This window comes from Hypomesus nipponensis, chromosome 23 (genome assembly GCF_054491055.1).
Source record: "Hypomesus nipponensis isolate SF chromosome 23, ASM5449105v1, whole genome shotgun sequence".
Taxonomy (NCBI): domain Eukaryota; kingdom Metazoa; phylum Chordata; class Actinopteri; order Osmeriformes; family Osmeridae; genus Hypomesus; species Hypomesus nipponensis.
Genome location: NC_140383.1, coordinates 16,769,602 through 16,794,967, shown reverse-complemented (window position 1 = coordinate 16,794,967; position 25,366 = coordinate 16,769,602). Strand labels below are relative to the sequence as shown.

The window sequence follows — 25,366 nt, the reverse complement described above, 5'->3', positions numbered from 1 at the left end:
TGTAACAATGATGATTATGTCACAGAGAAATGCTAGTGCTGAAACTAGCTGGAGCAGTTTTGTAGATTACCTGCAAGCAATGATGAATTAACTTGAATGTATTTTTGAAGTTGACATGTGTTTGCAGGAAGTGCTGAGATGGTGTTGTCACTGTCCGGATAAGCCTAACTTAACAAATTTTGGGTTAACAGGGGTCTTTTGAGGAAAAATTGTTGTGTGACTTTGATACAATATTTGTCACCATTTTTTTAAGGGAAGCGCAGGCTTCTTAGAGAGGAAGAGATGACGTTTAGTAATTTATGACTGACTGATGACTGACTGATCCAAACAGAAAGTGACTATGAGGTTTTATGACTTTAGCGTCAGTAGTTTGCCTCTGTGGTAAGATTGTGGGGGTTGATGTAATACTGCTGAGTGGACATGTTTGACTGTATTTAACACAAAGTGAGAATTTTGTTTTGTTTGAGTATATTTTACAAGAATTACAGAATGCAGCAGACAGATGGAGAAAGGAATGGTGGAATGGAGATTTGAATTTGGACTAAACCACAAGAAAATGCGTTTTGGAAAAAGGAAGGATATGAGAATGAAAATGGAGGTTGTATGGTCTGCTTAAAACATTTATCTTGAGATTTTGCTCAGTTAACACATGGAAAGATCATGCCTCTACAGTTTGTGTGATATCAAGTATGCATTAATTTTAATATAGAAGGGGATTTGTAATGATTGCATAGTCATTTTGTCAGACTCATATGTGGAACAAGTAATATGGGAAAAGTAATTTAACACGTTAAGGTTTATGGTTAAGGTTCGAGAAACTATTAGAGTATTGATAGATGGATTTTGTGGAGTTAAATTTTGAAGATCGTTGAAGACTGTTAAATGGGAAAACATTTGAGACTTCAGGCAGATTTGGGGTCAGTGGCCAAGCTTTTGTGAATTTAGATTATTCTTCAATGAGATTTTTCTTTGAGGATATGTAATTATATGGGTCACACCTGGTTAAGGAAGTTATTTTGGTGTTGATAGGAGTCAACATTGTGTTATTTACTTCAGTTGAATGAGAAAATGGGATTTTGAAGACTTAAGTCAGACGACAAGAAGTCAGTTACCTATTAACTGACCTCTGGGAGAATGTGCACTGTGCAATCCTTTGTAGTTTCCTTGTGTGAGATTCACAGGCAGGTGGAGGAGGCTTTTTCTCACTGGTGACTGGACCGCTGCATAATTTGATACCAGGGGACTGGATTGTGGTGAAGGACCTGAAAAGTCCTGGTGCCATACTAGATTCTCCTGACGACTAATTCGGCGGTAAAAGACCGGTAGGGGAGAGCAACGTGGATACACGCTAGTCATTGTAAGCGTGCGCCTTGCCTGGAGACGGAAGGAGAAGATGCGCGTTCTGCGTATTACCAAGGACATTTTCGAGCTGTATGCTAACTGCGGTGTCGTTGAAAGTTGCTGTGAGAAATTTGATCGTCGTTTGCAATTGGTTTGACTAGACTACACATGCCTGAAAGAGGATTGCATATAGCCAACTGAAGATGGAAGAAGAAGTTAATGTGAATGATAGTATGACATCAGATTTACAGATGACGATGATAATGTGTTTGCTTCTGATGTTCTAAATATAATGATATGTTTAGATTGATGGGAATACATTTGCTTTTTGTATGTTTGTATTCGGTATGGATGCTTTTAACTGAGTTGTATTGCATACTTATGTTGATGTTTGATTCTTATTCTTCTTAATATACTGTTTGGGTTATGGTGTCGTTAAAAAAAAAAAGAAAAAAGTATGGAATGTTGTAGAAATTTTGGTCATATGCATATATGTATGTGTATGAAATCTATAATCTTCTATGTTCATTGGAAAGAGACAGGAAGTCTGGGTGACCTGAAAGAGTTCTTGTCACCTGGGGGGAAGAGACAGTTGGTCTAAGGACAATGTGGGTTTGTTTGTATTGTTCTTGTCACCTGTGGTGAGATAGATAAATGGATCAAGCTGCCCTGACTCTTCCTGTTTCATAGGTGATGCTAATTAAGTTCTTGTTTGAATATGGTCACACAAAGGACAGTTGACCATTTGATTGGTCAACCCCTGTGGCTTTATTATCTACTGCTCTGGAGAGAGCTGTGACAACAAAGAACTTTGGGACTCTTGGTGGAAATGTATTGTTTTAAGCTGTCACTAAGTTGAGTTAGCCAATCACAGAGTTTGCTACATTGATTGATTGACCTTACAGAATGCCATTGATCTAAAGTTTATATAAGGTTGAACATGTGTGATGGTCGCTATCACTCTTACGAACGATCTGTGTAGATGGCACCTCCTTCGTTAATGACTGATCACAAAGTACTTTGTTTAATCATATGAAATTGTATAGTCTTAATAAATTAAATTGCAACCGCCATCTTCGACTATTCATATCTACACAAACCAGCTAGAATTTTCTACCACAATATCCATCTGCAATGTAGTCAGAAAGGGCACAGCATTAGATCCAGACTTAGTCTGTGCAGGTGTTAAGTGTTGTCAAGTTAGGCAAGCTCGTGTCACAGTGGTTGGGCAGGATACGGAGGTCGCTGACACCCAGGGGAATACCCCAACTCTGCCTGGTTACTCCAAAGATGTGTTGCGACAGAGCACTGATCCTACACTAAAGTCTTTCAGAGACTTTTGGGATCAAAAGACAAAACCCACCTATCAGCAGAGGAAAGGTTTGGCAAAACCTGTTACCTCTCTACTCAGACAGTGGCCCAGAGTCAGGGAGGTTGATGGATTGTTATATCGCATCATTGAGGATGAACACGTGGGCGAGTGTAAGCAGCTCATTTTGCCAGCATGTTTAAAAGAGGTTGTGCTCGAGAGTGTGCATAATAACATGGGACATCAAGGAATAGAGCGCACACAGAACCTATTGAGGCAGAGGTGTTTCTGGGTGGGGATGCATGCAGATGTGGAGGAGTGGGTTAACCCTTGTGTTTTCTTCGGGTCATTCTGACCCATCAGTCATTGTGACCCACCGTCGTTTGCAACAACTTTACTGCATACAAAAACAAAATGAAGCATTTTCTTTTAACCGTTGGGCTGTCTCAGACCCCCCACATTGCGAAAGTGAAAAGAAAATTATTTTTATTTGCTTTTGTATTGGGTAAAATTGGGTAAACACAACGATGGTTCGTTATGAACCTTTTGGTCATGTGACCCGAAGGCAGCACGAGGGTTAAGCAGTGCCAGAGATGTGTACTCACCAAGCTGCCACAGCCCAAAATACGTGCCCCTATGAAACCCTTTCTAGTAACACGACCACTTGAAGTTGATGCAGTAGATTTTAGTGTGTTGGAGCCCGCCTCCGATGGCAGAAAGAATGTACTAGTGGTTACAGATATATTCACCAAATTCACACAGGCATTTCCGACACGTGACCAGAAAGCTGATACCACTGCTAAGGTCCTTCTCCGTGACTGGTTTATGAAGTATGGCGTGCCTGAGAGATTGCATTCGGATCAGGGCAGAAACTTTGAGAGCGATGTCATTCAGGAGCTGTGCAAGTTATATGGGGTTAAGAAAACACGCACTACTCCCCATCACCCCCAGGGTTATGCACAGTGTGAGCGGTTCAACAGGACGCTCCACGACCTTTTGCGCACGTTGTCGCCAGAAAAGAAACGCAAGTGGCCTGAGTTTTTGCCAGAACTGGTCTATGCATACAATGTGACACCCCATGCCACGACAGGTCATTCACCATACTATTTAATGTTTGGAGTACACCCTCATCTACCAGTAGATGCTTTACTGGGTCAGGAACAAGTGCTAGATAGGAAGCATGACTGGCTAGTTGTCCATCAGAAGCGTTTAAATGAGGCACACAGCAGAGCCAGACAGTATGCTGAACAAAAAGCTGTGGAAAGACTTGAACTTGAGAAGAACAGAGTGTATTGTCCTCCTGTGGAGGTAGGTCAGCTAGTTTACCTACGTCACTGGCCCCAGGGTAGGAATAAAATTCAGGATGCCTGGAGTCCTACCATTTACAGGGTTCTTGAGCTTCAGGGCAGCACACATACAGTAGAGCCAGTGGAGGGTGATCCAGTAAAAAGGGTTCACAGAGCCAACCTAAGGCTATGTGTAGGTCCAATTCCTGCACCCAGGAAACAGAAAGGTATTGTCCCAACTACTTTGGTGACCTCTGCTGATGAGGTTGAAGAAGACCAACCATATTCAGACCCAGAATATGTAATACTGGAAGAAACCACATATCCAAGTCTAGATCGGAGACAGGAGCAAGACAAATGTGTCAGTCCTGATCAAAACAAAGAGGTCTCCGAGCCTGTAGACATTGGTGAGCCAGTTGTACCGTCTGTCACAGAACATGTGGCTGAACCAGAGATGACTGCCTCTGGTACTCGCAGTAGGTCTGCAGTGGAGGTTAAGGTCACTGCGCCTACTCCAGCACCTCGCCGGAGCCAGAGAGCAAATGCTGGGGTGCATTCAAACCCACTTCGTATTCCTATGTCAGCCTGTAATGCTATTACCTTGAGCCTGGATGCATTGTCTCAGCTGTTGTCCAGTATGGGTGCCGTGTTCTTTAGGGAAGCGGTATAGGAAGCTAAGTGTGTGAATTGAGTCAACGGGGACTTTGCCTTTTTTAGCAGGGGAGAATATAGCCAGGTGGGATAATGTATGTACTTGTAACACCACCAGATGGCACTGTCAGAATTTCGTTACCACCTGTGGGGCAAGGAACTCTGGGAAATAACTGGAGAAAAGCGCGACCAGAGCCTGTTTAAGGAGAGCCTTGCCACTCCCTATTAAACCCCATTGTACCGAATTTGGCTGCAGTTCCACCACAGTTCCACTGGGGGTGATCGCGAGCGAGTGCATGTTGAATGGGAGTCTATGGAGCTAAAGGGCTAAAAATCGCCTGATTGTTGTTGAAAAATCTCCGATTTGATTGTAGTTTGTGCATGTTCAACATGGATTATAGGTCGAAAATTGAATGAACGAGTACTTATGTCCTTTTGATTTCTTACGTGGTGAGTCGTTGTTGCCCATAACACGCTAGCATTCTGCTACTGAATGCTGATTGGTTAGTAAAGGACTGATATGACCAGAGCTCCCGCTTGATGGCATCCGAAGTGGAATCAGAATGTCGGAGCGTTAGCAATATTAGCAACAACGTTAGCAAGCCAAAACTCTTTCAAGCATGTGTATTGACAGGGAGAGCCTAACCTGTCAGCTGCGTTGTCGATGCCCTGAAAGAAAAAAGTAAGTGACCAGAGCTTGCCGTTAAGCAGTAGCTCTGGTCGTACGATGTGTATGACGTCAATGACATTTTCTAAAGCTTTTTAGAACAGAAAGGCGACTTTCCAAAAATCTAAAACCCGGCATTGTATATTTTTTTGGCCTCCCCTTTCGAATTCAGAATTCAAATTACTGGACAAAAAATTATGTCCTGAGAAAAGTGGATTTTGAGGGGTACCGCTCCATAGACCTCCATTCATTCTGCACTAGCTCGTTAGCGCCCTCACATGGAATTTCAACCAGTTCAGAACCCGGAAGTTTCCTGAGAGTGGCAGTTTTCTCTATATTAGACAGTCTCTGGCGCAACGCTATGTTGAAGGTCATTGAACACGCATTTGCCTGGGTTCTGTGTTAAAAGGTAAATATGTATATTTTGTTGATTGTTGGCATAAAATATCAATGTGTAAACATTTATTGTAATGGATGCCTACAAATCCCGAAGATATTGTAAACTGATGTTAGTGTTCCATCGGATGTTAACCCAGCTAACAAAATGACGTCCCCAGGACGTCCCCTGAACGTCCCCGAATGTTATCAGGACGTCGCAAGGGAACGTCCCCATGACGTTCTTTTGTAGGGTCCCCTGGACGTCCATGTAACGTCCTCATAACATTTAGGGGACGTTCAGGGGATGTTTGTCTCCGACGTCATGGGGACGTTTCCTTGCGACATCTTGATAACTTTCGCATTACCAAATGCAGAATCAGTTTCTCAACCTTAATTTATAGTCACATTTATGCATTTAATCGATATTTTTGTATACAAAGTATAAAATGCATATAAGCCTATAGTGCAAAACTAAACTGAATGTGTTCACTTAAACTCAACAAGGTAATTTAACTTCTTGATTTTTTAAGTATAAGTATAACAGGCTGCTGCTAAGTATTGTGTATTGTAACTTATTATGTGTATGCTTGTAGAAGAAAAAACACGATTTACAGTATAAACGCCCGTATCAGATTCAAGACCCTGGTACTGACCTTCCGAGCAGTGAACGGGACTGCACCCATCTACATCAAGTCTCTCCTGCAACCTTACACCCCCACCCGTCACCTACGGTCTTCTTCAGACAACCGCCTGGTGGTCCCACCGCTCAAGACTGTCCGGTCCCAACACAAGCTCTTCTCCTGCCTGGCGCCCCAATGGTGGAACCAGCTCCCCACCTCCATCAGGGACACTGACTGTCTCCCCACCTTCAAGAAAAGGCTCAAGACACACTTGTTCCGGGAGTACAACGGCACTTAAGAATGCTTGGCTGGACTTGTTAGTTTCCTCCAGGATCACTATGACTCTTATTGAGTGACTTGTTGCTATTGTAGGTTAGATATAACGAAGTTAAGTCTTGTACTTGCTGTGTAATATTTTACCGTTGATTGTTCTTTTACAGGTACAGTCCTGCACTTTTGTGGTTCATGTTGTTTTAATTTGTAACTTGTATAACTACATGCTCTTATGGGTCTTCCCTTTTGGCACTTGTTTAGCTTTTTCACAATGTATGCTTCATGTTTTGGCTGCTTGCAATGTTTGGGACTATCTCGTTGTTATGATCAGTGACCTATGCTCTTTTGTAAAGCTCTCTCTTGGAAGTCGCTTTGGATAAAAGCGTCTGCTAAATAAATAAATGTAAATGTAACATAACTTGAAGTCTCATGACAGCAAGAAGGAGTGGTATAAAAAAAAAATAATAATAATTAAAAAAAAGACATTACCCTTAACAGTCATATAGCCGGTAATATGGTCCCACTTAATAATTTGGTCTTTAACAATGACGCCCAGGGAGCGAATGGTAGTGGAATTTGGAAAAACTTGGTTGGGGTGTATAAATTAAAAAGTCACATAAAAACCAATACAACCTTCACATTCATTATTGTCATACATCATTACAGTGGACAATTACTCAGCATAATGAATATTTTTCATGTTGGTGGAGTTGAACCACCTGTTTGGGTCTAACAAGGATCATTATCATGTCACCTTCAGTGAAGAGTGTCTCGGAACCTGGGTCAAATACATACTTCCCAACTCGCAGTACAAGGCCTTCAACCACTGTAACGAGAGCATTGTGCTGTAAATGTGGTGTCAACTCCCTGTCTGATGTCCAGAGTTCTTTCTGATACTCTTTCAGATCCACAGGGGCGGTCTTGATCGCACTGACATGTGTGGGCAAAGGTATGTTTTGATGCCAGAGTTGGCTTTTCAAAGCTGTTAGTTTACCAAGTTGATCAACGATGTGGTCGTTTTTGTCTTTGGCCCATAGGTTTTCGTGCCTAAGCATTAGCATTTGAACAGGGTCTGGAATGGAAAGTGACACAACACTGGCTTTGTTTGAGGAGGAGCCTCTCCTTGTGGTTTTGTCTGTCATGATTTCAATTTGCCTCTCTGGGCAATCTATAACAAAACCATGTTTCTGGTCCACACCATGTTTCATGTCCATACCCATAACTGTTCCCTCGCTATTGTTAGGTAAATACCAAAATGGTTCGTTGATCACAACTGAACCTAAGTCCAAACATGCGTTTTTTGTGCGAGTTGCAGTCATTTTTGTATCGCCTATACCAACTATTTCCATTGTCTCGCTAGTTAGGGGTATAGGAATGTCTGTGCGGGAACAAGCGGTACCAGTATCTACGAGCATATCACATAACCGGCCTCCGAGGTTGGCTCTAACTTTGATACGGTTCCCACTGTTAATCACGCTCCCTATTGAAATAGAGGCCACGCACCCCTATTGCGGACTTAAATGCATTTTGTCGTTGCTGATCTCATGCATCCTTTTGGTTAGTTGCGATATGGTTTTCCTAATATAGAGCATTTCATCTGACTCAACTCTATTCTCTTTTGGCGCAGACGGCTTACTAGGCGTGTAATTTAGTTCTCGTCTATAGTTAGGTTTGTTTTGCAGTTTAAAACAATCTTCAGTTTTATGTCCTGGTCTTTTACAATAATTGCATGAAGGAAGGTTAACTTCAGACCGAGTAGGCTTGTAAGTCCTCACTGTTTGTTGCCCTTCAGTTACCCAGTTAATGGCTGCAACCCGTCCCTGCATGTTAATCTGGCACCGTTCCATGTCTGTTACCCATCTAACAATGGCGTCAAATGTATTTTGAGGTGGGCCTGACCCGACTGCGATTGCCTTTTGGACGTGAGGTCCTGCATTTTCTTTTAGAAGCTGAAGTAACACTGCATTGTCGTGGTCTGGGTTATTGATTCCAGAATATTCATTAAACACGGTCCATAAACGCCTAGCAAATGTTTCAAACGGTTCTTCGCTTTCCTGTTTTAGGTTAAGTATCATGCCCCATGCGGTGTGTGTTGGCCCTCTAACTTCAATAAGAGCCTGTTTTAACCGTTCTAAAACGTTGCTGTCCTCCTCGAATGCTCTTTTATTCATGATCGTACCATCAGTTAATTCTGGCGAAAGTTTGCATTTTAGCTCTCTTGGGATTGTGACCATAACAATTTGCCATACATCGCGCAATTCAAGGTTGAACGTGTTAGTCTGTGCTAGCAGAGCGTGCCAATACGGTTCAAAAGGTTCCTTATGAGGTAGATCGCCTATAACGTTTTTGTGTGCATTACATTCATCACAAGTTAGTGTACGACTGACTGTTGTTCGTGTATCATTTGGCCCAACTATGGTTTTGATCACAGATACCTGAGCCGAATTATCAAAGGTTGTCTGTTTCTCGAGTGATCTAGTACGCATTGGGCTACGATCGCGAACATTAGAGGCATGGCTGGTTGTCTGTTTCTTGACTGATTTAGTAGGCCTACGCATTGGGCTACGATCGCGAACATTGGAGGCAAGACTAGGCTGTTCATTGACTTCCCGTTCCTCGACATGTCTGCCCCTGGCCCTTCTGACTGCGGTGATTGCTGAAGCTATATCATCGTCGGAACTGTCCTGTTCACGGCGTATAGAATCCAAAATAGATTGTTTCAGCGAGGCTACCGGAAAACCTACATTGTTGCAACATTCTTCCAGCTTAGTTTTATAGCCCTTGTCGTTTTGGAGCTGATTCTGCAGCTCGGTTATCTCTTTGTGGAATGCAATACTTTGCCTAGCCCACGTTTGCTTGTCATAATCAAATCCTTCAACTTTTAGTCGTAGTTTTTGCATTTCGACAGAGCGTGCTGTTTCTAGCTGTAGAATATTTGTCAAAGTAGTTTGAATCCTATCGACAGTTTGGCACATATTACGACGCATTAAGTATCCCAGGGCAGACTTTATCTTTAGTTTTTCGAACGTGGGTTTTTTGTCAAGTTTACAGCCCGTTTCCGCAAACCACTTCATGAGTGTATCATTATCCGCAGAATAAATGTGATGACCTTTTTCGGTTAAACGGACTAGCGTTTTGTGCACACTGAGTGACCATAAGTTTAGGAAGGTGTCTTGTCCCTGTCCTACACTCATACTGTCATGTCCCTGAAAAACCATGTTCTTTGTCCTTGAGATGGAATAAAATGGAAAACAACAATACTAAACAGAAATTTCTATATGTATCCTGAGTATCCCTCAATCCTTTGCTGATAGCAATTGTAGAAATATGCTTACCCCAGGAGAGACAACATAGAAAATACAATAATCCAATTCATTCCCAGTTCCGTTGATTCCGGAGCCAGCTCACAGGATCACGTCGCAAGGGTACACCAAATTGTAGGCTGTGAATCGAAAGGCCAGAGACGCGCTTGGTGTTTGTCCCTGGCTTGGGAACCACAAGTCACCTTTGGTTAGATTCTCAGGGAGATAATTGACTCGTTAATATCTGACTCCAATTTTTGACAATGTGCACAAGTGCGTTACCTGTAACCTTGAGCGCTAAACAGTTAATGACATGAAACTCTGACGTAGGTAAAAATCGTCTGCTTGATCAGAGCACCGACCCTAAAGTATGCGTGTTCACTAAACAGTCGTTTATCTCTACTATAATATGGATTTTAACCATAGTAGACCTAGTAGGATATGTAATCGATCACTCAGAGGCTCCGGTAAATTCCTTCGGAGCGTGGAGATCCACTGTAAGTGACTCAGAGGCCTTAAGGTAAAACCTACTCCAAAAGTCTATGTTTATAATCAGTTAGCCGCATCAACCAGACTAGATCAAAGTTTTCACCGCCGTAGCTTGATAGATATGTTTCAAGGAGAACAAGTAACTTTAAAATGCACACATTAATAGTTTATTATCTAAATAGCAAGATAATCAATACAATGATAATGAAATATCATCAAGTACAAAACATACCTTCAGAGCAATGGTTAACAAAGGTATTCACAATGAGGACTAGGCGCCTAACGCACCGGAGCTGTATCGTAAACAGAACTCCAAGCTATTGGTAAAAACTTCTTCCTATATACACCCAAACCTGACTAAAATGGGGACACCGGTCATGTGACAGAAAAGTTGTCGAACGCATACAAATTCAAATTGGATCATTAATCAAGACTGCAGTAGACCAAGTGGTGCCCTTGCAAGACAAGGGAATATGTTAAACATATGTTGGTCTGCTGCAGGCACAAACTCTGTAAACCCTGTACATGTACATGTTACAGTGTTAAAATTATTATTAGAATGTAACACACAAAATAAGAAACAAAAGCATATCAAACATGACATTTAAAGCTGTTTAGAACCTTATTTTCAAGAACACAACTTTTAATGATAATTTCAGAGTCTTCCTCTGTCCACCTTCCTCTTCAACTGTTGAGACCACCTCTCCAGAGGTGTGTCATCGAGGTGTGATTGTCATTTTAGCATTCATGCAAATCAACAACTGTCCCAGACGAGTGTCTGGGTGACCAGTGACAAAGGGGCTGCCAAAACAGCCCTACATCATCCTCTCCCTACTCCTCATCCTCCACCAGTTCGTCCGGAATCAACACCTGCAACATGAATTAGCAACAGTTAGACAGCTGTTCAAATGCAAAGAACATTAAGTGGAAGTGTATTTTATCTATATGCTCCTGGAGTTATTTTTAGGACCGTAACCAGTGAAACGGAAAGCTTCCCTGAACTTCAGTATCCAGATATTTACAACCATCTAGTGCTAATCACCTTTCCTTCATACTCATCGTGAACATTTGTCCGACGTAGCAACGTAGCATATCATTATGCTGCTTTTTCTTGCAAAACGTCTTGGTTTATTGTAGCTCTAGCCTAGAGATTACTGTCCAAAAGTAGCTTGCTACTCTACAATAGAGGTAACGCTACTTGACTTGCTAGAGCTGTAGCCTTCACCTGTCCCAAAGTAGCTTCGGCTGTTTTGTATTTTCTGTATCTTTAAAGACACGACACCACTAGTGTGTAGGCATCCGATTTAGAGCTTGTCCGACGTAGCAACATTAACTAGAGATCATGCGCGTCCGAGTCCGTAACCAGGACAACAATGACGTTAAGTGGCAATGACCATAGATATATAAATATATATGGCAATGACAGCCAACAGTAATTATGATAGCTACTTTTCTTGAAAAACGTATTGGTTTATTGTAGCTCTAGTCTAACTGTCCAAAAGTAGCTTGCTACTCTACAGTAGAGCTAACGCTACTTGACTAGCTAGAGCTGTAGCCTTCACCTGTCCAAAAGTAACTTCAGCTGTTTTATATTTTCTGTATCCTTAGAGACGACACCACTAGTGTGTAGGCATCCGATTTCAAGCTAGCTAGTGTTATCGAGAACATTGTTAGTCTAACTACTGTACAAATTAAGATGATACTACGACGTCTCAATTTAGCCGACTTAGAAAACTAGAGCCAACTCAAATTGGCTAGAAATTAATATACATTCATCTTCGATATGGCTATTTCATGTTGGATAAACATACAAATACATAGACAGTAGAGCTAAAGTTTGTATTAAAACATATTTACAGTACCTCAAATTCTGTCCTTCGGGTGGCCCACCTTCACAGGAGTGCGCTAAATTACTAGCCAACTACACAAAAAACACTATTAAAAACACAAAAACAAAGAACTAAACTATCAACACTAATACTTAAATGGAAGATATATTTACACAAATTGATTATCAAACGGTATTATAGCTATAAATAAAGGATGCGGGATCTGCTGTCTCTCAACGACTTCTTCACTCAACAACAGGGCTCATGTAACGAGCGGTGACGTCCGCGAGAGATGTGCCTTAATAGGCTAGTATGGAACATTTCTAGAGACACAGCTGGTGCTTGGATAGGTTGGATCCAGCTTAGATGTTTTGTTTCAGTACGTCCCCAAATGATTTATGACTATAATGTATTACTTCACTCAAATGCAAGTTATTGGTACCATACATAAACAATTGAATTAATACTGTACTGTAGAGTTACAGTGGGCTATAGCTCGAGCAATTCACATCACATAATGACACACAAACGAAAATATCAGTTCGGAATTTAGATGGTTACGTTATGACCAACGAATGACGTTCTGGAACCCCCAAAAAGTTTTAAACATAATGTCATATCATAACCAACCAGGGACGTTCCTGGGACGTTCCTGGAACGTCCCCGGAAAGTTTAAAAGTAGATGTCTAAATTGTGACCTTTTAGGAACTTTAATAACGTCCTAAGGAGGATAACGTCACGGTATAACCTACAGGGGACCAAATAGGAACGTCCCCGAAAGTCCAGTTCGGTAAAGTTGGCATGACATTCACACATTCAAACTTCCGGGATCAATAACTCCATATCAAAATGTTATTAAATCACAAATAACACATATTTCGTACTGTAGTAAGGTAAACAACAAGCTACAAAGTCATTTCCATCAAAACGAGCCGTCCTGCAACCTGAAGAAATAACATTGGTCTCTACGAGCAGCCGGCAGTAAGACGAGCGCTTAGGGACCGTCTACAAACTACAACAGCGAAAACAGATACAACAAAAATATTTATTAATTTAATGTTTAAATAAGGTAGTTTTTCCAAACTTACCTCAATTATAATTTGTCTCCTGCTGGTTGTACTACAGCACTTACTTAAAAAAAAAAAGCATAATCCTCATTTATGGGAATATTTTTTTGCCCAAAATGTTAATAGCTTAATCATTAAACACAGTTGTGTCTTTAAACTTTCCTCACACATAAATAGTCTTCTGTTGGTGGTACTACAGCACTTACTTTTCAAAAATAGGCATAAATATAATTTTGGGGAATATATTTTGCCCAAAACGTTTAATAGTTTCATCGTTAAATACAGTTGTGTCTTTAAACTTTCCTCACACATCAATAGTCTTATGTTGGTTGTACTACAGCACTTACTTTTCAAAAATAGGCATAATCCTATTTTTGGGGAATATTTTTTGCCCAAAACGTTTAATAGCTTAATCATTAAACACAGTTGTGTGTTTAAACTTTCCTCACAGATAAATAGTCTTCTGTTGGTGGTACTACAGCACTTACTTTTCAAAAATAGGCATAATCCTATTTTTGGGGAATATTTTTTGCCCAAAACGTTTAATAGCTTAATCATTAAACACAGTTGTGTCTTTAAACTTTCCTCACAGATAAATAGTCTTCTGTTGGTGGTACTACAGCACTTACTTTTCAAAAATAGGCATAATCCAATTTTGGGGAATATTTTTTGCCCAAAAACGTTTAATAGTTTTATAATTAAACACAGTTGTGTCTTTAAACTTTCCTCACAGATAAATAGTCTTATGTTGGTTGTACTACAGCACTTACTTTTCAAAAATAGGCATAATCCTATTTTTGGGGAATATTTTTTGCCCAAAACGTTTAATAGTTTATTCATTAAATACAGTTGTGTCTTTGAACTTTCCTCACACATCAATAGTCTTATGTTGGTTGTACTACAGCACTTACTTTTCAAAAATAGGCATAATCCTATTTTTGGGGAATATTTTTTGCCCAAAACGTTTAATAGCTTAATCATTAAACACAGTTGTGTCTTTAAACTTTCCTCACACATAAATAGTCTTCTGTTGGTGGTACTACAGCACTTACTTTTCAAAAATAGGCATAAATATAATTTTGGGGAATATATTTTGCCCAAAACGTTTAATAGTTTCATCGTTAAATACAGTTGTGTCTTTAAACTTTCCTCACACATCAATAGTCTTATGTTGGTTGTACTACAGCACTTACTTTTCAAAAATAGGCATAATCCTATTTTTGGGGAATATTTTTTGCCCAAAACGTTTAATAGCTTAATCATTAAACACAGTTGTGTGTTTAAACTTTCCTCACAGATAAATAGTCTTCTGTTGGTGGTACTACAGCACTTACTTTTCAAAAATAGGCATAATCCTATTTTTGGGGAATATTTTTTGCCCAAAATGTTTAATAGTTTCATCGTTAAATACAGTTGTGTCTTTAAACTTTCCTCACACATCAATAGTCTTATGTTGGTTGTACTACAGCACTTACTTTTCAAAAATAGGCATAATCCTATTTTTGGGGAATATTTTTTGCCCAAAAACGTTTAATAGTTTTATAATTAAACACAGTTGTGTCTTTAAACTTTCCTCACACACAAATAGTCTTATGTTGGTTGTACTACAGCACTTACTTTTCAAAAATAGGCATAATCCTATTTTTGGGGAATATTTTTTGCCCAAAAACGTTTAATAGTTTTATAATTAAACACAGTTGTGTCTTTAAACTTTCCTCACACACAAATAGTCTTATGTTGGTTGTACTACAGCACTTACTTTTCAAAAATAGGCATAATCCTATTTTTGGGGAATATTTTTTGCCCAAAACGTTTAATAGCTTAATCATTAAACACAGTTGTGTGTTTAAACTTTCCTCACAGATAAATAGTCTTCTGTTGGTGGTACTACAGCACTTACTTTTCAAAAATAGGCATAATCCTATTTTTGGGGAATATTTTTTGCCCAAAACGTTTAATAGCTTAATCATTAAACACAGTTGTGTCTTTAAACTTTCCTCACAGATAAATAGTCTTCTGTTGGTGGTACTACAGCACTTACTTTTCAAAAATAGGCATAATCCAATTTTGGGGAATATTTTTTGCCCAAAAACGTTTAATAGTTTTATAATTAAACACAGTTGTGTCTTTAAACTTTCCTCACAGATAAATAGTCTTATGTTGGTTGTACTACAGCACTTACTTTTCAAAAATAGGCATAATCCTATTTTTGGGGAATATTTTTTGCCCAAAACGTTTAATAGTTTATTCATTAAATACAGTTGTGTCTTTGAACTTTCCTCACACATCAATAGTCTTATGTTGGTTGTACTACAGCACTTACTTTTCAAAAATAGGCATAATCCTATTTTTGGGGAATATTTTTTGCCCAAAACGTTTAATAGCTTAATCATTAAACACAGTTGTGTCTTTAAACTTTCCTCACACATAAATAGTCTTCTGTTGGTGGTACTACAGCACTTACTTTTCAAAAATAGGCATAAATATAATTTTGGGGAATATATTTTGCCCAAAACGTTTAATAGTTTCATCGTTAAATACAGTTGTGTCTTTAAACTTTCCTCACACATCAATAGTCTTATGTTGGTTGTACTACAGCACTTACTTTTCAAAAATAGGCATAATCCTATTTTTGGGGAATATTTTTTGCCCAAAACGTTTAATAGCTTAATCATTAAACACAGTTGTGTGTTTAAACTTTCCTCACAGATAAATAGTCTTCTGTTGGTGGTACTACAGCACTTACTTTTCAAAAATAGGCATAATCCTATTTTTGGGGAATATTTTTTGCCCAAAATGTTTAATAGTTTCATCGTTAAATACAGTTGTGTCTTTAAACTTTCCTCACACATCAATAGTCTTATGTTGGTTGTACTACAGCACTTACTTTTCAAAAATAGGCATAATCCTATTTTTGGGGAATATTTTTTGCCCAAAAACGTTTAATAGTTTTATAATTAAACACAGTTGTGTCTTTAAACTTTCCTCACACACAAATAGTCTTATGTTGGTTGTACTACAGCACTTACTTTTCAAAAATAGGCATAATCCTATTTTTGGGGAATATTTTTTGCCCAAAAACGTTTAATAGTTTTATAATTAAACACAGTTGTGTCTTTAAACTTTCCTCACACACAAATAGTCTTATGTTGGTTGTACTACAGCACTTACTTTTCAAAAATAGGCATAATCCTATTTTTGGGGAATATTTTTTGCCCAAAACGTTTAATAGCTTAATCATTAAACACAGTTGTGTCTTTAAACTTTCCTCACAGATAAATAGTCTTCTGTTGGTGGTACTACAGCACTTACTTTTCAAAAATAGGCATAATCCAATTTTGGGGAATATTTTTTGCCCAAAAACGTTTAATAGTTTTATAATTAAACACAGTTGTGTCTTTAAACTTTCCTCACAGATAAATAGTCTTATGTTGGTTGTACTACAGCACTTACTTTTCAAAAATAGGCATAATCCTATTTTTGGGGAATATTTTTTGCCCAAAACGTTTAATAGTTTATTCATTAAATACAGTTGTGTCTTTGAACTTTCCTCACACATCAATAGTCTTATGTTGGTTGTACTACAGCACTTACTTTTCAAAAATAGGCATAATCCTATTTTTGGGGAATATTTTTTGCCCAAAACGTTTAATAGCTTAATCATTAAACACAGTTGTGTCTTTAAACTTTCCTCACACATAAATAGTCTTCTGTTGGTGGTACTACAGCACTTACTTTTCAAAAATAGGCATAAATATAATTTTGGGGAATATATTTTGCCCAAAACGTTTAATAGTTTCATCGTTAAATACAGTTGTGTCTTTAAACTTTCCTCACACATCAATAGTCTTATGTTGGTTGTACTACAGCACTTACTTTTCAAAAATAGGCATAATCCTATTTTTGGGGAATATTTTTTGCCCAAAACGTTTAATAGCTTAATCATTAAACACAGTTGTGTCTTTAAACTTTCCTCACAGATAAATAGTCTTCTGTTGGTGGTACTACAGCACTTACTTTTCAAAAATAGGCATAATCCTATTTTTGGGGAATATTTTTTGCCCAAAAACGTTTAATAGTTTTATAATTAAACACAGTTGTGTCTTTAAACTTTCCTCACACACAAATAGTCTTATGTTGGTTGTACTACAGCACTTACTTTTCAAAAATAGGCATAATCCTATTTTTGGGGAATATTTTTTGCCCAAAACGTTTAATAGTTTATTCATTAAATACAGTTGTGTCTTTGAACTTTCCTCACACATCAATAGTCTTATGTTGGTTGTACTACAGCACTTACTTTTCAAAAATAGGCATAATCCTATTTTTGGGGAATATTTTTTGCCCAAAACGTTTAATAGCTTAATCATTAAACACAGTTGTGTCTTTAAACTTTCCTCACAGATAAATAGTCTTCTGTTGGTGGTACTACAGCACTTACTTTTCAAAAATAGGCATAATCCTATTTTTGGGGAATATTTTTTGCCCAAAAACGTTTAATAGTTTTATAATTAAACACAGTTGTGTCTTTAAACTTTCCTCACACATCAATAGTCTTCTGATGGTTGTACTACAGCACTTACTTTTCAAAAATAGGCATAATCCTATTTTTGGGGAATATTTTTTGCCAAAAACATTTAATAGTTTCATATATAAACAGAGTTGTTTCTTTAAACTTGCATCACACATCAATAGTCTTCTGCTGGTTGTACTACAGCCCTTTTTTTTCTTCAAAAAATAGGCATAATATTAATTTTGTGGAATATTTTAAAGCGTCATTTATTCAAAACTACTCCACACTTTGTTGTTGGTTGACAAAGCCATTCTGCTGAGTTCATCATCGGCAGGAAGTTCCCAGCCCTACAGGACATGTACCACACGATGCCTCAAAAAAGCTGGCAGGACGGGGTAAAAAGGACAACAGTTTCTTTCCAAAGGCCATCAGGCTTCTGAATAGACATTGATATGGACACTGATACACTTCTCACTAGTCACTTTACACACTGTCACTTTCAGCTACTGGTTGCACTATCAGCAACATTGCACTATTGTACTTCACTTGTCTTAAGAACAGGTTTAGCAAGGCGGTGAGAGAGGCTAAACGACTGTACTCGGAGAGACTAGATCATCAATTCTCTGCTAACCACGGTTTTGTCTGGAGAGGGCTCAGGCAGATTACCAACTTCAAGCCCAGAGCCCCCCACTCCACTAACAACTCCCGCCTGGCCAACGACCTGAATGAGTTCTGCTGTAGATTTGAAAGACAATTGGACAGTCCTGAACAACCCCTTTCCACCCATGAGGCCTCTGCCCTCCCCCCCTCTACAGTGACGAATCTCTCCATTCAGGAGAGAGAAGTGAACAAACTGTTCAAGAGACAGAACCGCCGCAAAGCAGCTGGGCCGGACTCTGTCTCTCCAGCCACCCTCAAGAACTGCGCTGACCAGCTGTCTCCGGTGTTTACCTACATCTTTAACACCTCCCTGGAGACATGCCATGTGCCAGCCTGTCTAAAGTCCTCCACCATCATCCCTGTGCCCAAAAAGCCAAGGCCAACAGGACTTAATGACTACAGACCCGTCGCCCTAACCTCTGTGGTAATGAAGGCTTTTGAGCGCCTGGTGCTGGCACACCTTAAATCCATCACAGACCCTCTACTGGACCCTGTGCAGTTTGCCTACAGAGCCAACAGGTCTGTGGACGATGCAGTTAACATGGCCCTCCACTTCACCCTACAGCACCTAGACTCCCCAGCATCCTACGCCAGGATCCTGTTTGTGGACTTCAGCTCTGCCTTCAATACCATCATCCCCGCCCTGCTTCAGGACAAGCTCTCCCAGCTGAACGTGCCTGATTCCACCTGATCACAGACTTTCTGTCTAACAGGAAGCAGTGCGTTAAGCTGGGAACACAAGTCTCTGACTCCCGGTTCATCAGCACCAGATCTCCTCAGGGCTGCGTCCTTTCTCCTTTGCTCTTCTCCCTGTACACCAACAGCTGCATCTCCAGTCATCCGTCCATCAAACTCCTGAAGTTTGCGGACGACACCACCCTCATTGGGCTCATCTCTGGTGGAGACGAGTCTGATTATAGGTGGGAAGCGGACAACCTGGTGACCTGGTGCAGCCAGAACAACCTACAGCTTAATGCTCTCGAGACAGTGGAGATGGTTGTGGACTTCAGGAAGAACACAGCCCCACTCACCCCAATTACCCTGTGTGATTCCCAGTCAACACTGTGGAGTCCTTCCGCTTCCTGGGCACTATCCTCTCCCAGGACCTCAAGTGAGAACTGATCAGCTCCCTCACCAAGAAAGCACAACAGAGGATATACTTCCTGCGGCAGCTGAAGAAATTCAACCTGCCAAAGACAATGATGGTGCACTTCTACACAGCCATCATTGAGTCCATCCTCACCTCCATCACCATCTGGTACGTTGTTGCCACTGCCAAGGATAAGAGCAGGCTGCAGCGTAGGTGATTGGTTGCAATCTGCCTTCCCTTGAGGACCTGCACACCTCGAGGACCTTGAGGCGAGTGAAGAAGACTGAGGCCGACTCCTCCCACCCTGGACATTTACATTTAGTCATTTAGCAGACGCTCTTATCCAGAGCAACTTACAGCAAGTACAGGGACATTCCCCGAGGCAAGTAGGGTGAAGTGCCTTGCCCAAGGACACAACGTCATTTGACACAGCCGGGAATCGAACCAACAACCTTCTGATTAATTGCCCGACTCCCTAACCGCTCAGCCATCTGACCCCCTGGACACTCCCTGTTTCAGTCACTCCCCTCCGGCAGTAGGCTGGGGTCCATCAGGACCAAAACCTCAAACCACAAAAACAAAAACTTCCATTCTGCTGTTGGCCTCATCAACAAGGCCAAGAGTTCACACTGACTTTAATGACTTCATGTCTTAAAACAATTTGCATGTTGCACTACATAAAAATACTGTATCTGTACCATTTGTATCTCCTGTAATATTAGTTTTTTATATTGTAAATTATGGCAATTTTTTATTGATGAAATATTTTATTGTATATTTTATTTTAATTCTATTCCACTTAGTATTGCTAGTTTATGTACCCTTAGTATAGTTAGACCACATTTACATTTAAAATTCCTATATGTTTATTGTATGCACCTTCCTGCCAAAGCTAGTTCCTTGTCTGCAAACTTTCATGGTGAAAAAATCCCTTTCTGTTTCTGATTAGGTTAGTATAGGTTTTTAAGGTTTGTATAGGTTATTATGTGTATTATGTGTATTTAGAGGTTTAGTATAGTGTATTGAATATTGTATATTATTTGAATATTAGGAGGTTTACTATATGTCATCTTATTATAGATGATCTATGTTCTGTGTACTTGTGTATGTTATGTTATGTTAGGCCAGGTTGCTTTGCATTGTCTTGTCCTACGAATGTCAGTGCCCCGTCTGACCCTGTGTTGTTCTGTGCAACAATAAAATACTTGAACTTGAACTTTTAGTGTGTGCACATCCAGGCAAAAATACACTGCATAGACAAATAATACTAAACTTCAGGGCATAACTATTTGACACCAATGAAATAGTTTGTTTCTCATTAGAAGGCAATGTTTTCATCTGCTTAAAGAAGACCTCGCTGATCGAGACTGTGTGGATCAGTTTTGGAGACATGACTCTTTGTAATTATTAAAGTATTACATGTTTTTAGCAATAAATATTCCCTAAAATTATGCATATGGATTTTTTTGAAAAGTAAGTGATGTAGTACAACCATCAGAAGACTATTTATGTGTGAGGAAAGTTTAAAGACACAACTGTATTTAATTATTAAACTATTAAACGTTTTGGCCAAAAAATATTCCCAAAAATTATAATTATGCTTATTTTTGAAAAGGAAGTGCTGTAGTACAACCAACATAAGACTATTGATGTGTGAGGAAAGTTTAAAGACACAACTGTATTTAATTATAAAACTATTAAACGTTTTTGGCAAAAAAAACTGTATTTAATGATTAAACTATTAAACGCTTTTGGCAAAAGATATTCCCCAAAAATAGGATTATGCCTATTTTGAAAAGTATGTGCTGTAGTACAACCAACATAAGACTATTGATGTGTGAGCAAAGTTTAAAGACACAACTGTGTTTAATGATTAAACTATTAAACGTTTTTGGCAAAAAATATTCCCCAAAAATAGGATTATGCCTATTTTTGAATTGTAAGTGCTGTAGTACAACCAACATAAGACTATTGATGTGTGAGGAAAGTTTAAAGACACAACTGTGTTTAATGATTAAACTATTAAACGTTTTGGCCAAAAAATATTCCCCAAAATTATAATTATGCTTATTTTTGAAAAGTAAGTGCTGTAGTACAACCAACATAAGACTATTGATGTGTGAGGAAAGTTTAAAGACACAACTGTGTTTAATTATAAAACTATTAAACGTTTTGGGCAAAAGATATTCCCCCAAATTATAATTAAGCTTATTTTTTAAAAGTAAGTGCTGTAGTACAACCAACAAAAGACTATTGATGTGTGAGGAAAGTTTAAAGACACAACTGTGTTTAATGATTAAACTATTAAACGTTTTGGGCAAAAAATATTCCCAAAAATTATAATTATGCTTATTTTTGAAAAGTAAGTGCTGTAGTACAACCAACATAAGACTATTGATGTGTGAGGAAAGTTTAAAGACACAACTGTGTTTAATTATAAAACTATTAAACGTTTTGGGCAAAAGATATTCCCCCAAATTATAATTAAGCTTATTTTTTAAAAGTAAGTGCTGTAGTACAACCAACAAAAGACTATTGATGTGTGAGGAAAGTTTAAAGACACAACTGTGTTTAATGATTAAACTATTAAACGTTTTGGGCAAAAAATATTCCCAAAAATTATAATTATGCTTATTTTTGAAAAGTAAGTGCTGTAGTACAACCAACATAAGACTATTGATGTGTGAGGAAAGTTTAAAGACACAACTGTGTTTAATTATAAAACTATTAAACGTTTTGGGCAAAAGATATTCCCCCAAATTATAATTATGCTTATTTCTGAAAGGTAAGTGCTGTAGTACAACCAACAGAAGACTATTGATGTGTGATGCAAGTTTAAAGACACAACTCTGTTTATATATGAAACTATTAAACGTTTTTGGCAAAAAAAAATCCCCAAAAATAGGATTATGCCTATTTTTGAAAAGTAAGTGCTGTAGTACAACCATCAGAAGACTATTGATGTGTGAGGAAAGTTTAAAGACACAACTGTGTTTAATTATAAAACTATTAAACGTTTTGGGCAAAAGATATTCCCCCAAATTATAATTAAGCTTATTTTTTTAAAGTAAGTGCTGTAGTACAACCAACAGAAGACTATTGATGTGTGATGCAAGTTTAAAGACACAACTCTGTTTATATATGAAACTATTAAACGTTTTTGGCAAAAAATATTCCCCAAAAATAGGATTATGCCTATATTTGAAAAGTAAGTGCTGTAGTACAACCATCAGAAGACTATTTATGTGTGAGGAAAGTTTAAAGACACAACTGTGTTTAATTATAAAACTATTAAACGTTTTTGGCAAAGAATATTCCCCAAAATGAGGATTATGCTTATTTTTTTTAAGTAAGTACTGTAGTACAACCAACATAAGACCATTGATGTGTGAGGAAAGTTTAAAGACACAACTGTATTTAATGATTAAACTATTAAACGTTTTTGCCAAAAAATACTCCCCAAAATTATAATTATGCTTATTTTTTTTAAGTAAGTGCTGTAGTACAACCAACATAAGACTATTGATGTGTGAGGAAAGTTTAAAGACACAACTGTATTCAATGATTAAACTATTAAACGTTTTTAGCAAAACAATATTCCCATAAATGAGGATTATGCTTGTTTTTTGAAAGTAAGTGCTGTAGTACAACCAGCAGGAGACAGGTTATAATTGAGGTAAGTTTGTAAAAACTACCTTATTTAAACATTAAATTAATAAATATTTTTGTTGTATCTGTTTTCGCTGTTGTAGTTTGTAGACGGTCCCTAAGCGCTCGTCTTACTGCCGGCTGCTCGTAGAGACCAATGTTATTTCTTCAGGTTGCAGGACGGCTCGTTTTGATGGAAATGACTTTGTAGCTCGTTGTTTACCTTACTACAGTACGAAATATGTGTTATTTGTGATTTAATAACATTTCGCTATAGAGTTATTGATCCCGGAAGTTTGAATCTGTGAATGTCATGCCAACTTTACCGAACTCGAAAAGTTCCCAGGACGTCCCTTGTTAGCTAGGAACAGATACTGTAGACATTGTCCAGATGTAGCCGCATGGCGAAGGACTATTATTTTCTTTGATACGGATCTGTACAGGTTAGTAAGTTGTGTATTAAGCTTTATACATTTATTTACCTGTTTATCAATGTATACATGTTAATTGTGAATATTTTTTGTGTATACAGGAGTCACTGTAGTTATTTTTACACTCTACTGTCTTAAGTAAAAAGAAACTCATAGTGTACACGTTATAATACTATTGCAGTATCTTGGTCTACTGGTTTTGTTTTATTTTCATTATTTGGCTGAACACCATTTTTATAGTCCAGAATAAAGACCCCGAAAATATATTTGTGTCCTGTGCTGGTTCGATTTCGCCAGGCTACATCAATAAAACATTTTATTGTACAATATGTCCAGTGTTCTTCCACTCCTTTTGTTTGTAGTGAGCAGGTGATCTAAATTTCTGCTTTTCACAAACCTTAAACCGCAGTAGTATGCATCTAGTTGAGCTAACTAGCTAGCTATTGAGTGGACCTGAAATTCCTGCCAAGCGTTGCTGGACGATAGGGGACCCAAGGCTTTAATCTGCAATTCATTGTGGCTAGCTCTAATCAGATGTACTATAGGCTAATAAGAGCAGATTATGTAAACTGTATACGCCAACGAACACCAATAACTAGAACTAATTTGACAGAATTGAATTTGACAGACTATAAACCAACGAACTTCTGGTTATGATACAGGCGCTCTCTAGCTAGCCAGTGTTGCTTAGCTCTAGATACTAGACAGTCTAGCGCTAACTGCATTTAGAATCTAACAAGCTATAATCTGACGATACATTTTATCTACACAGCTGGCTATATGAAATATTACTAATAACAATTGATATGTGGTGGTTGAAATATGAAAAAATGCAGGATTTTCATCAATTTACCAGCTAACTTGCTTCGGACCCCTTAATCTGCCTTTCATTGTTGCTAGCTCTACTAACTAGACTAATAACAGAAGACAAACTTTGTATGCCAACGAACACCAATAACTAATTTGACAGACTATAAACCAATGGACTTCTGGTTATGATACACATGCTCTCTAGCAAGCTACAGTAAAAATGTTGCTTAGCTGTACGTAAGATAGCTACTAGATTTACAGTCTAGCTCTAACTGCATTTAGAATCTAACAAGCTAAAATCTTTCGAAAATGTTTATCTAAAGTTGGCTATATGAAATACTACTCATAACAATTGATATGTGGTGGTTGAAATATGAAAAAATGCATGATTTTCATCAATTTACCAGCTAACTTGCTTCAGAGACACTGAAAATGAATGGGGTTCAACGGTGGAAAATACAATGTTTGGAACTATAGCTCGCGTGAGACACGCTTTACTTCCGCATTCCTCGATAACAATGGGAGTCTGTGGGAGTGTCGCAACTATCTTTTTCTATGGCTCTGGTTAGAGCTAGATATGTTCACTGACATGCCAGAGATTCTTCCTTTATTTTGACATATTGTTACAGCATGTTACGAAAACTCACACATGACACAGGTTACATTGTTTTATTTAGTCAAGATATACAAATTATATTCGGGGCTCCACTAAAGGTTTTGGGGCTGCTGCCCTGGCAAAAATGGCTGGCGACGCCGCTGGTTGTGTCCATCAGTGGTCTTCAACCTTGGTCTTCAGGACCCACAGTCCTGTCTGTTTTAGATGTTTCCTTGCTCCAACACCTGGTTCAAATGAATGGTCATTATCAAGCTTCTACAGACTTCTACGACTTTGAACCTGGTCATACTTGAAATATTAACCACCATAATTTGTTAATGCTATTGCTTGTTACACCAAATTAACATGTTTTGTCACACGCTGCTCTTATTCTGAAGGCGAATTCG

At 38.6% G+C, this 25,366-nt stretch overlaps 1 protein-coding gene and 1 long non-coding RNA gene across 10 annotated transcripts in view; one reads left to right on the top strand and one right to left on the bottom strand.

The window, feature by feature from the left end:
• Positions 1–10,460: 10,460 nt before the first annotated feature.
• On the bottom strand, positions 10,461–16,192 carry LOC146234400 (uncharacterized). The gene is made up of 2 exons (XR_014741596.1): positions 12,179–16,192; positions 10,461–11,186 (listed from the first exon to the last, which is right to left on the bottom strand). It is a non-coding gene; the product is annotated as an uncharacterized LOC146234400 (long non-coding RNA).
• Positions 16,193–23,258: 7,066 nt separating this feature from the next.
• Positions 23,259–25,366, top strand: part of stat4 (signal transducer and activator of transcription 4) — a 120,298-nt gene continuing 118,190 nt past the window's right edge. For all 9 annotated transcript variants that reach the window (XM_084688557.1, XM_084688553.1, XM_084688552.1 and 6 more), the window contains exon 1: positions 23,259–23,566. The gene's annotated coding sequence lies outside the window, so the exon portion shown is untranslated. The remainder of the gene's footprint in view (positions 23,567–25,366) is intronic.